Genomic DNA, 12187 nt, shown 5'->3' with positions numbered 1-12187 from the left:
TAAAATGGGCCCTGATTTTCGCTCAATTCACAATGTAGCTCTTTTTCCACTTATAACGCACTTTAAATTAAAAAAAACTGTGGTGTGGTTGCGATGTGCACAGTTCTGCGTTCTGCAGCGGAAAGGACGTGTATCTATCGCATATTAGCCTGCTGCCCCTTATATTTTCTTTTCATACAAATCTATTTCCGTTTTTCCTTGCTCATGTCCATGGTCCAATCTCATGTGTTCGACCCGTCCGTGTTTCAATGTGGGTAGGAATGCGATGGGTTTCTTCATCGCTTCCTATCAACATTGAAACGGCGCGCGGCAAAGAATCACGCAAGTAGGTAGTTCAAAAGCTGTTCACAAAACAAAAGCTCTGCTCACATTTTCACCAACTATTCAATTTCTTCTACCCAAAGCGCTCTAGCTTTGCTCTTTCCACCTATAATACTTTCATGTTATTTCTAAATATTCTACCTTGAATTTTCACAACTCGCCGAAATGCCAAAAATTAAATAAGAAAAGAGAAATCGAGAATTCCTCCAAGAAATCGGGAAAAATTCGGGATTGTCGGAAAATTGTTTTTTCATCAAAACTTATCGACAGATTTTGAATTGTACGTTAGGCTTCCTATAAACCTATCATGACATTTTTTTTATAAAACTTGCTCAAAAAATTTCGTTCTGGATTCGTTTGTTGTTTTTTTTTTGTTTGATTTGCCAAATAAAGTAAATAAATCCGGGCAAAATCAGGGAATTTTTCATTGAAATCCGGGCAATCGGGCCGGACTGTTTCAAAATTTTGTATTAAATATCCGGGCAAACCCGGGTAAAACCGGGCAATGTGACAACCTTAGCAATGCTCCAAAGAGAAGTAAGAAACGTCTTCTTGTGAGCATTACACTATCGAAACTACGATAAGGAGGAGCGACTTGGAGCTGTGCCCAAGAGGTAGAGTGCAAGAGATCCAAATTACGGAGTACACGTCAGCTAATAGGCATGCGAGTTTGCTGTGCATACAGGACCACTTCAGCAGATGCAGCTTTTGTCATCGCGGGCATGATTATCATAGACATCATTATGGCAGAGGATAAAGAATCCGCGATGCCAGGTAAATGTTTGACGTTTTGTAGTTAGGACAATTGTATGGCCGGTTTCAAAAGCTTTCCAAAAGCTCCCTAACTAAACAAAACTCTTCTATGGAGAACATGGCGTCGCTAGTGTTTGCAATAACTCCCATGTTACCTAGCTAGAGCAGTTAGAGGAGTGCGTGAAGCTCAACGAGCAGCGTCAATGTTCAAGTGACAGGAGCAACGGGACGCATTGAGCAACTCAAGTTGGACGAATAGGCTAATCCCGCGACTTTCAGACTAGGTAAATCGGAAATATGGAGATGTCTACTTTTACCTGACGCTGTTCCTTTCAGGCCATGGGTGCTTTAGGTAATGCCTTCATCGGTTGAAGCTCATCATAATCTGGACTCAAACGTGTGGTGGGGCTTTAACACTAGAAGGCTCGGCAAATTGAATATACCTATTCGGACCGTGACCAGTCAAAATGACTGGTAAAGGGGAAATTTTTTCTATCAAAATATTTTTAACTTTTTTCTTTTGAAATTATTTTGTTATTTATTCAATAACATTTTTGTTATAAAATGGGAATATTTTTTCACCATGGGTGCCCGGAATCACCTCATTTTGGCATAGTTGACGAATGCTTGTATGTCATAAAATGATTATTTCAAATAATTATCAAAAAATTAAAACACATTATCAATCTTATAATAAAAACATGTTAGATGGCTATGAGTATTGACGATGGGTACACGGTTTCACTTCAGTTTTGTTTTAGTAGATACTTTCTAGCATCCATCGCTCTGAAATTTTTCAACCCGATGCCTATAAATTATACCTGATAATGTAGATTTTGAAGCATATTTTTTCTATAAGTAGAGCAATTTGCCATGGGTGCACGGATTCACCGCTATTCATCCAAAATCAATTTTTTTGCATGTTAAAGGTAAAGAATAAAGACTTTTAAAGATTCAAATGAAAATTTGTGTTGTATACATGGTTTTTCACTATGGGTGCACGGACTCACCGCGTTTTAATCAAATATTGGACTTTTTGCAATTTTTAAAAAGCATTATTACAAATCTTAACTAAACCAAAGTCGAAACCATGTCTTTCATGTTGTGACATAATGGTTTAAATAACGATTTTTATTTTAAGTTCCGTTTTTTTTTCATTCCTGGAAAAGAAATATTTCAACTATATCTTGAAATAATAAATTTATTTATTTATTATTAAAAAACAGGTTTTTGCAATCGTATATTTATCTGATAAGATCTGATCAACATCCAAGAAATTGGAAAACGGTTACCATGGACCGAGTGAATTTTAGGAATTATATGCATCAAGTTATGTCGTGCGACGGAAAACAGTGGAAATAAAAATAATGAATCAACATTGTCAAATGTACACATTGATTTGTTTTCCCTTAAAAGTTTTTCGATTGACTAATATTGCATTTCAAATGCCTATCATATCTAAGTCAAAAATATTTTGTGGTCTGAAGCAAGTTAAAAAGTAAAAACTATTTATTTCTATATAATTAACAACGGCGAATTTACAGCCATTCCGTGCACCCATGTTGAAATATCTTAGCGCCGATGTGGTCTATCAGATGGACTGGCGTGAGTCTAGTCTAGGTATGCTAGGTGTACTGGGTTCGATTCCCGGTATCGGCAATAAAACTCTAGGGTTCAAACCCCATAAGTTGCCGACAGGTAAGATGTGTTTCTTCTTATAATAAAAATATTCAATAAGAATGTTCAATAAGTTGCCAGCTTTATATACGGGTGCCGGAATACCTGTAAGTGAACTTGCATTGAAAATTTGTCGAAACTAATAATCTAAGAATGCATGTGAATACATACTTGGGCAGAAACTGCGGTGAATCCGTGCACCCATGGTGGATAACCGACATATTAAAAATATTCCGTGCACCCATGTTGAAATATCATTCAAATTATTCAGTTTCATAGCTGATGTCTTCAAATTTGAATAAATGAGTACACAATTCATAATTATTTCACTCATTCTAGTTTAGTGTAAAACACACACAAAACTTTCGAGGCTCCACTTAGCAAAAATTAGCTGTTACTTTTCGTTAGCAAATTATTTTTTTTACTAATGAGTTAGCATTTTCTAATTTTCTTTCTAAATTTGCTCAAATTGAGAAAAAATAACCCATTTGCTATTGAATTCAGCATTTACGGTAGCATGGACTCGAACCGCGGTCGTATTTTGCTTTATTTCAGCAGATGTCAGATCAGCGCGCAGCTAATCAAAATAAAAAAGAAGAATAAGTTTTGCGCAGTTTGTGCGATGGATGGGAAAATTGGTGCAACGTTTTTCATTTTAGTTGTGATATTGTAAACGAGGTAAGTGATAATGTGTTAGAATAGTTACCGGAATAGGGGAAATTTGTTCCCAGTGATCTGTACGATTGAGATAACTGTCTTCTGAACAGCTGATCCGGAACAGCGGAAAAACTGGTTGCAGTGCTCCTTTAAAGTTACAAACTCCAAGTGCCATTCGGAAAAATGAAATTTGTGAAGGCCCTTAAACAAGAGGAGAGTACAAAAGTACAGCGAACGATTATTCGCTGTTCCAGAAGGCAATTAATTGAAAACTTGAGTTCCGAAGGGAACACTGCGATATTTTTTTCGCAGTTCCAGTCCAGCTGTTTCAGAAATAAAAAATTAAAATTTGAAAGAACCTCGAAAGTTTTTTTTTGTCTTTTTCAGAATTTTGTTCCGGATGACCAGATTACGGATGTGAGGATTGCTGGCCCAGAACAACAGTTAGAAGGAAATAAGCATTCACCCTATCAGGTAGCAGGTAAAGTTAATAACAAAGTTCTTTTTTAATTGGATGTTATGTTAGCAATAGTTTTCGTAGGGCTTGTGATATAGCTCAGTTGGCAAGTCTGTTGTCTCCTGAGCCGATGTCCGCGAGTTCGAGCCCAAGAGTAAACATCGAACACAGTTGTACCGGATAGTTTTTCAATAACGATCCGCCAACTGCAACGTTGATAAAGTCGCGAATGCCATAAAGATGGTAAAACGACTATAATCGAAACAAAAAAAAAATAGTTTTCGTTATTTTTTAAGGAAAAAGACGGCATCATGGATTCATTCCTGCGGAGGACGAATACAGCTGGAAGGCGAGGCAATTGGTTTAGGCAAAAATTCTTCAACTTAACGGCAATGGTAAATATTTATAACAACAATTTAGAAAATTATGAAAATGAAAGAGGCCCTTAAAGTTTTGAAACCAAAATATTCTGACTGTCCTATTTAAGATAGTGCAATTCTTTTGAGGATTATAATTGTGAAAGAAAAATGACTTATATTTTTGGAATGTTGTGTATCTAGACTTTATTTCAAATCTTTCAATGTTTTTTTCCTCTAAAATGCTAGTTAAATCAATATTACTCTACAGATTAAATTTATATATCTTTATTGTTTGAATTTCTCAAATGAACATTTTTGAGTGTTACTTGTTGAGTATGAATTCAACCCATTATTGTCATTCTTCCTCAAAGGTCGTTTATGGTTCCATTCGGCAGGATAAAAAAATTAAAAGTTAGCTGTTATTCTTTCTAATATGTTGCAAGCCTTTTTCTTCACTCTAATGAATATAATAAAATTATCTCGAAAACACGTAAACATATATTCACAGAAAAAATCTTCTAGAGATTGAAAGAAATTGACTTATGACATTTTTATAACAATATTTAGATGTATTTGTGAGACTATAAAGAAAATTTGTTATTTTTTTAAAAGTATAGTTTATGGAAAATTCCTGTTATTTTTTAAGATTTGGAAATTCTAATAATGTTCTTCAATTTTCTTTTCTGTTTATCTTAGGCCGATGACTTATGCCATATTCGTTTTCATCTGGTAGAAAGATGGTTGTGCATCAACTGCTGTTCATATAAAAAAAACGCTTTGACAGCACTTGGTGCACAACCTTTGCACCACCAGGACGAAAACGAATACGGCATTAGTGAGAGCGATATGGTGCAAATTGACAAACTCGAGCGGCGGAGCAAATTGACATCTGCTTCGCCGCGTTGAGTATGTCAGGATTAAGCGATTCGCATTACATTTTCATCAAATGCGGTTCACCGCATTGAATCGCATTCGCCGCATCGCATCGCATTTACTATGTCATCGGCCTTTGTATTGTCGAAAAATCCTTACGAAGGATCCTTCCGAATCTTAGCGTCTCGATCATAATGAATGTGTTGTGTCAGTAAATATTGCTCTGCCTTAAATTGATTTTTTTTTTAATTTTTGGATTGAAAAATAATGGTACTTTTTCTGCTAAGTTTTCAATTGATCTGTAGATTTTTATAATCCATGTTAAGAACGAATAACTGCATAGGCTCAATTCATTTTCTTATTTAAAAAAAAATAAAACAAAATGTACAATACAACTCAATTGCAAAATTATGAATTGCAATTTCAGTGAATTAAAATCAAATCTGCTCAGAATTGTTTTTAAAAATTTAAATATTTGTAAATTAATAAGGTATTAATTTGAAAATATTTTCTACTTTTAATTCTCAGCTTTCATCACCGTACGATAATACTATTTATAGCGGGACAATCCAACAGATGTGCAGACAAGAAACTCGATGGTTTGGCCGAGAAGGACCGTCCGGACATTTACAAAGAGCCTCATACAGGGATCGGCGGAAGCAGCAATGTTTTGCTTAATGCTCATATTCGGGCGCAAAATAAAAGTGGAGATGGTGTGAAATAAATCGACTGAATATAAATTCCATATAAAATTGCAGAACTTTTATTTTTCTAACACAAACTAACGGATACATTGATTTTTTACTCAAATTGTAGTAAATGTTTGAAAAAATTAAAATTGCTATATTTTGAGCAAAAAAATTTTTTTTTGCTATTAAATTAGTAAACATTTAGTCAGGGCACTTTTTGGTATTCTGCAAAAATTTTAGTAATTTTTTTTTGCTAAATTGATTGCTAAGTTTCTAGCTGGTCAGATTTGAGCAAAATTTTGCTAATTTCTGGCCTCGAAAATTTTGTGTGCATGGTTATCACCTAAAATTACTCGATTACTCGAATGGACATGTATTAAAACTAACATAACTTTTGTGCAGTGCACGAGTTAACAGCAGACATATACTGCATAGATTGCATTAACCGTGTGTGGCGCGTACGAATACATTCTGACGTTAGCTACTTGTCTCTCTCGTCAGCGTCACCTCCTCCTTTCGTGTGTCAGCAGTTGAGCGAGTTAGTCGTGTGTGCGCGGTGTATTGTGGTATTGTGATTCGGGTGATTTCTGGTAGTTAATTAGCGATTGCACATTTGGCGACCATAATAGGACGTTTTTTGCCTAAGAAACCTGCTAAGAAATCACCCGGTCACGAGAATTACTTCTGTTTTTATGGAGAAGTCATGATGAGGTGAGTAAAATGGCGCGTTGAGAGTCCGCCTAGAGGTGAATTTGAATGCGTGCTGGGAGTCCGCATCATTTAATTAAAAAATGGCGCGCTGAGAGTCCGCCGAGGATTATATAAAATAGCGTGCTGGGAGTCCGCTTCAAAGAAAAGAAACATAAGGCGCGTTGAGAGTCCGCCGAAAACAAAAAAGCGTGCTGGGAGTCCGCTTAGGATTAAAGTGAAAATGGCGCGTTGGAAGTTCGCCTAAGAAGAAATTTAAAGCTAAAAAAGAGTCCGCTTTAGAAATAAGAAAATGGTTCGCTGAGAGTCCCCCAAACTTTAGCATAAAGTGTGCTGGGAGTCAGCTTGAAAAAGAAGAAAGAAATTGACGAATTAATAGCCTGTTTAGAGAAAAATGACTTATACAGGCGTAAGATAAGTTTGCTACAAAAAAAGGATGTGCACAAGAATGATAACAAGAACAAAAAGGAAGCACACTGAGAGTTTCCTTTGGAAGCAAATAAAGATTGAGATTGAAAATTTGAAAAAATGACAAGACGAGAAGGCGCTGATACTTTGCTTGTTTACACAGAAACAGAGCCCGACGAGAGTCCTCCGGGCGTGTTGAAAACCACCAATATGTACATATAAAAACAGTGTCGAGCATTTTAGCCAAATTTGAAAAAAAGTTGGAAGAACGGTTGAGAGTTTGATTGGAATATAAAAGAATAGAACTGTGAAAATAGACTAAAAGTGCAATCATACGAAAATACCTTTCGTTCACAAAACTAGAAAGCACTTTGGAATAATGGAAAATGCGAACTTAGGTATAATTATGAAAGCAAAAAGAGAGTTTATGTTGGCAGTATAAAAAAAACATGTAGAAAGTAAACTAAGCTAGGAAAATAGGAAAATTATGAAAGCAGAAAGAGAGTTTATGTTGGCAGTTAAAAAAAAACCATGTAGAAAGTTAACTTAGCTAGGAAAACAGAGAAACTCAAAGTTAATGACAAATAGCAAAAACAAGAGAATTTCAGCTATTTCATTCACCTATTTCAGCTTTATGTAATGGAGGAATGAGGCAGTGATACTCCTTATAAAAAGTTCCTGCGACTGTTAAATTAAATATCGGAAGCATAAAATAACTGGAATTTTTCAGATGAAAAAAGGAAGAGAGAGAAGGAAATTGTATATTGGAAAAAAAACGAACCAGTGAATGGAACATCATTGGAAAAAGCAAAGAGTTTGGAAAGAAAGTCAAGTTGAGGAAATGTGTACGAGGAATAGAAGTTTCTGAATAATTTTAAAATGTTTGTTTAAGGATTCATGATTTCCACTTATATTTTGGAAATAAATGAAAAAAACTGCAATGAGAATGTCATAAATTGTTTATCTGCATGTGACAAAGAAATCGTGGATATGGTTGATAATCCCAGGCCAAGAACTTAACTACGCGGTCAGTTCCAAATAAGAAAAACTTATTTCTAAACTATTATGAAATTTCGCAAAAGATAAAGGCATCAAATGCTAGACTAAATGATTTTAGAACCTTGGAAATAAAATTTCCAGTAAATTCGCTTTCGCAGAATAGTTTCGGAGAGAACAAACTTGAGAAAACTCCCACAACAATTCAAAAGAAATAAATCTCTTGAAAAGCGTAAATAAAAAGAAAAAAAGTAACAGGATCTGGCCTGAGACAATTATTAAGTAAGTCTTTCCGATTAGTAAGGTTGTCTACTTTTCGATGAGATAATATAATATTCACTATAATGTAATCAAATGTTTGTTATGATTTGAAGAGAAATATATCTAAATGATTTGTATAAACAAATATCTATCTATCAAATAACATCTGTAAATTTATAATATGCAAAGGATGTGCAGAAAAATGACCACAATGAGAATGAAAGTTGTACGAAAATTAAGTTGTGGGAAAGATGAGAAAGCTAATGGAATTTTTACGGAAAACTACGGATTTTATGATGAAATTATGGTGCTCAAGTCGAGCGGTTACACACGATTGTTGCAGATCAGTTTAATTGTCACTAGTTCAAATTCTCTTGTGCATGAAGAGCGAACGAGTTAAGAATCATGAAAATGTTTATAATGACCACCAGAAAAGCCAAGTCTGACTTAAGTGGTTCAGTATTCATTCAAAAGTTGAGCAAAAAGTTGACATACCTACTTCAAAAAGAAAGAGAGGAAAAACTACGTGCTGATTTTGGATGGTGTTAGAATGCTGATGGTTATCTATTCTAACACTATTCAACAGTAACAAAATCAAATTTTTAATATTGTTATTTTATAAATGCGACCTAGTCCTTACTGAAAAGAATTTATATATTGGACAGTAAGAAAATTGCAAGTGTTTAGGTGAGAAGGGATAACGCAAGTTTGCGATTGACACAGTTGCCAGTATGCTAGCTGTGGACTCAAAGAACATATGCATAATTGGAAGAATTTTACAGAACAGGATTCACGAAAGAGTTGATTTGGAAGACACTGGTGATTACGGTGCTGTTTGTGAGGTGAAGGTGTACTTGGAAAAGAAAGAGTTCCAGTTGATACGTGTTAAAAAGTAGATTGCTCTCGACCGTACCGGTAGTGAGGTAAATATTAGCACGAAATATTAGGTTGGTGTGTTACAGAGAAGTTCGGAGATGTTGAAACGAGAGTGTGCTGTGCATTGATTAAACTAAGCATATCGAGGTTGCCGAATGTACGAAGGAAATAAACTAAATTATTAAAACCTGATATTGAACAATATCTGAACTTTGAAAGTTAGAGGTTGATGAAGAGATTCAAACCGGCTGAGTGAAAATATAGCATGAAGTTGAGGCATGTAGAGCGCGCGCCAGATTGGTAAACCATATAAACCACAGAGTTTTTTTAAAAAGCAGATGTCGTCCAACCAGCCGATATTCACGGACTTCGTTCGTACAAGGTGTGTTGAAGTTGTCCAGCCTCCTTTATGCATGTTCGAAAAAATGTTGTGCTTTTACAATGTTCCATTGTATTCTGGTCTACATATTTCTCATTACCCAAAATGGAAGAGATGTATCAAAGTCAAGTTAGTAACAGATTAATAACGTCCCCTCTATGGGGATTTCTAAGTTTTTGAGCCTTGGTTACTTAAAAGCAAAGCTTAAGGGAATACATTATCAGTGAAAGTTGAAGGTTGTACGTTAGACTGCATTTTTGGATTACGTTCTCGAAAGAATAAGAATCTTTAAATATGTATCGCTTCAGAATTTCTAATTGAAAAGGAAAGATTGTTTTACTGATGGATTTATTATTGTGAATTCGCGGTCTTCATTTAAACAATTCTCGATGAAGCGGAGGGTTTATATTTCGATACTAACGACTGCAGAACAAAGCCATTCTGTCATAGGATTATTGTTTGTTTGTTTTTCTATGATTTTAACACTTTCGTGTTATTCATTCCTTCAAGTCATGGGATGATGAATAAAAATTCGAAAAAAGTACAGTGTGATTTGAAACCTATATCAGAGGAGAATATTACAGCGTAACAAGCCCTATAACCGAAAAGGATATTCTTAAGCATTAAAAATTATGATTAAGTTTGTTTAAAATATAAAATAAGTTGTTTATTTTTTATACAATCGAAAAAGGGATGTATGGTTTTACATTGGAATCGCACATTCTATGAAATATATTGGTAAATCTGAGCGACAAACCTTATTATGGGTTTTACGATGAGAGTCGCTGAGCAGTAAAGAAATTGAACAAGCAACACGGGAAGAGGCGTCTGAAAGTGATTGGAAGGACCGGATGAACTTGTGACTAGAATTAAGGAACACGGGCAGGAAGTCCTCACAGTCGTACTTAACCTTCCCGTGCCGTTCAGGTCAATGACCCGAAGCATACATAGCATGAGCATCTCAAAACAGATATTTTTTAGAGACTTTCCATTTATCGGAGGCCACCGGTATTTTAGATATATTGACTTAGTTTCAATATGTTGAGAAATTAGAATAAATTATCTACAAAATGAATCTAATATAATAAAAATCGGTCAACATTTGTGGCCAGAGAAAGGGTAAAAAGCTACGGATCAAATAGAAAATATAAAAGTATGAACGGATGGTTTTGCGAATGGCGTCGGATGGTTAAGTTGAGGAATATTCATTTTTCACTGGAAGTTGAGAAATTGGAAAAGAAATGGCAACTAATAAAAAGTTACCACAGAACTAACACGCCACTCGTTCTCTTCAAGCACTTGCTAATGCGCTTCGCTTCTACAACTTTCCTTTGTTATAATGAAATTACGAAACGCTTAAATTTCTCAACGCAGTCGAAATTTAGAGACACCTAACGCATTCAGGAACAACTTTGGCAATATTGTTGGGTTTAGTAGACTTTTATAAAACAGCCCATTTTACATATTTGAATTCTTATCAAGTTAATAACAGTTACCCGTCTTGAGTTATTGTGCCAGCAGGAGTTGTTCGCATTTTTTTTTTTCTAGAGAGAAAGGGAGATGTGCAGTGCACGAGTTAACAGCAGACATATACTGCATAGATTGCATTAACCGTGTGTGGCGCGTACGAATACATTCTGACGTTAGCTACTTGTCTCTCTCGTCAGCGTCACCTCCTCCTTTCGTGTGTCAGCAGTTGAGCGAGTTAGTCGTGTGTGCGCGGTGTATTGTGGTATTGTGATTCGGGTGATTTCTGGTAGTTAATTAGCGATTGCACAACTTTGACAAATCTTGATGAAATTTCGCCAAATTTTGACAGAAAGTTCGATTATAGTTAAGCAACAAAACAGACCAAAAAAATTGGGAGTCAAGTGCTTGAAGCGCCACACAGCGGCCAATCCGATAACTTTCTACAAATCTTCATGACTTCGCATCGAAAATCAATAATTTCATAACGAATAACACACTTCTGCCCACCATAAATAAACTAGGGCTCATTGACTTGAATGTAGCTTGCAAATGAAACTAAAAGCAAGCGAAAAAAATTTATATTGTTTGAGTTATAGGGTTGTGAATTTTACCAGTCATTTTGACTGGTCACGGTCCGAGTGTCCATGGCGAAATTTTTCTCGCTTATTAAAAGAGCTAGTGGAATAAAAAATTCACAGTTTTGTAGAGATTCAAAATTCATGAAAAGTCGTATTTTTTGCGAATTTTTAAAGCGAAGTATTTAAAAGATATTCAACAAACAAAGTGACCAATAGACCGCTGCAAGCTTTGTATGAAAATTTCAAATTCTTAAATTTTTACACCTCCCATAACTTTTTTTGGTTGTTTTTGCTGCCAGAAATAGCAATAAAATTTTTGGAAGCGATCTATCCAGTCCTGAATTAGCGCAACGAGTTTTAATTTTGTATGGAAATTTGTATGGGAAAACAAAATTTTTCATTCAAAAATCGCCAGAGATGTTCTTAAAGTTCCAAAAAATAAAACTTTGGATGAAAAATGTTCCTTGATTCTTGCAGTACATTTCATGTGAACAAAGCACAAACCTAAATTGTACCCCAGGAAAGATATTCAATGTTTTATAAAAATTTTGTTTTTAAAATTCATTTTTTTTATCATATCGTTTTTCATTGCTTGTTTGAAAGCTGTATAACAGTATGACGGAAATAAAAAATCTCAAAAAACTGCTTTGCATTGCCAGAGAATTTATTGACATATAAAGTCTTTGCAAAAACATTTCATGCAAATATTAACAGCAACAGCAAGC

At 35.1% G+C, this 12187-nt stretch overlaps 1 long non-coding RNA gene across 1 annotated transcript; it reads left to right on the top strand.

The window, feature by feature from the left end:
* The first annotated feature begins 3332 nt into the window (after nt 1-3332).
* LOC129738491 (uncharacterized) lies at nt 3333-5807 on the top strand. The gene is made up of 4 exons (XR_008735522.1): nt 3333-3429; nt 3796-3889; nt 4162-4260; nt 5626-5807. It is a non-coding gene; the product is annotated as an uncharacterized LOC129738491 (long non-coding RNA).
* The last annotated feature ends 6380 nt before the right edge of the window (nt 5808-12187 follow it).

Source organism: Uranotaenia lowii, chromosome 1, assembly GCF_029784155.1.
Source record: "Uranotaenia lowii strain MFRU-FL chromosome 1, ASM2978415v1, whole genome shotgun sequence".
Lineage (NCBI taxonomy): Eukaryota > Metazoa > Arthropoda > Insecta > Diptera > Culicidae > Uranotaenia > Uranotaenia lowii.
This window is presented reverse-complemented; position numbering and strand designations above follow the sequence as displayed.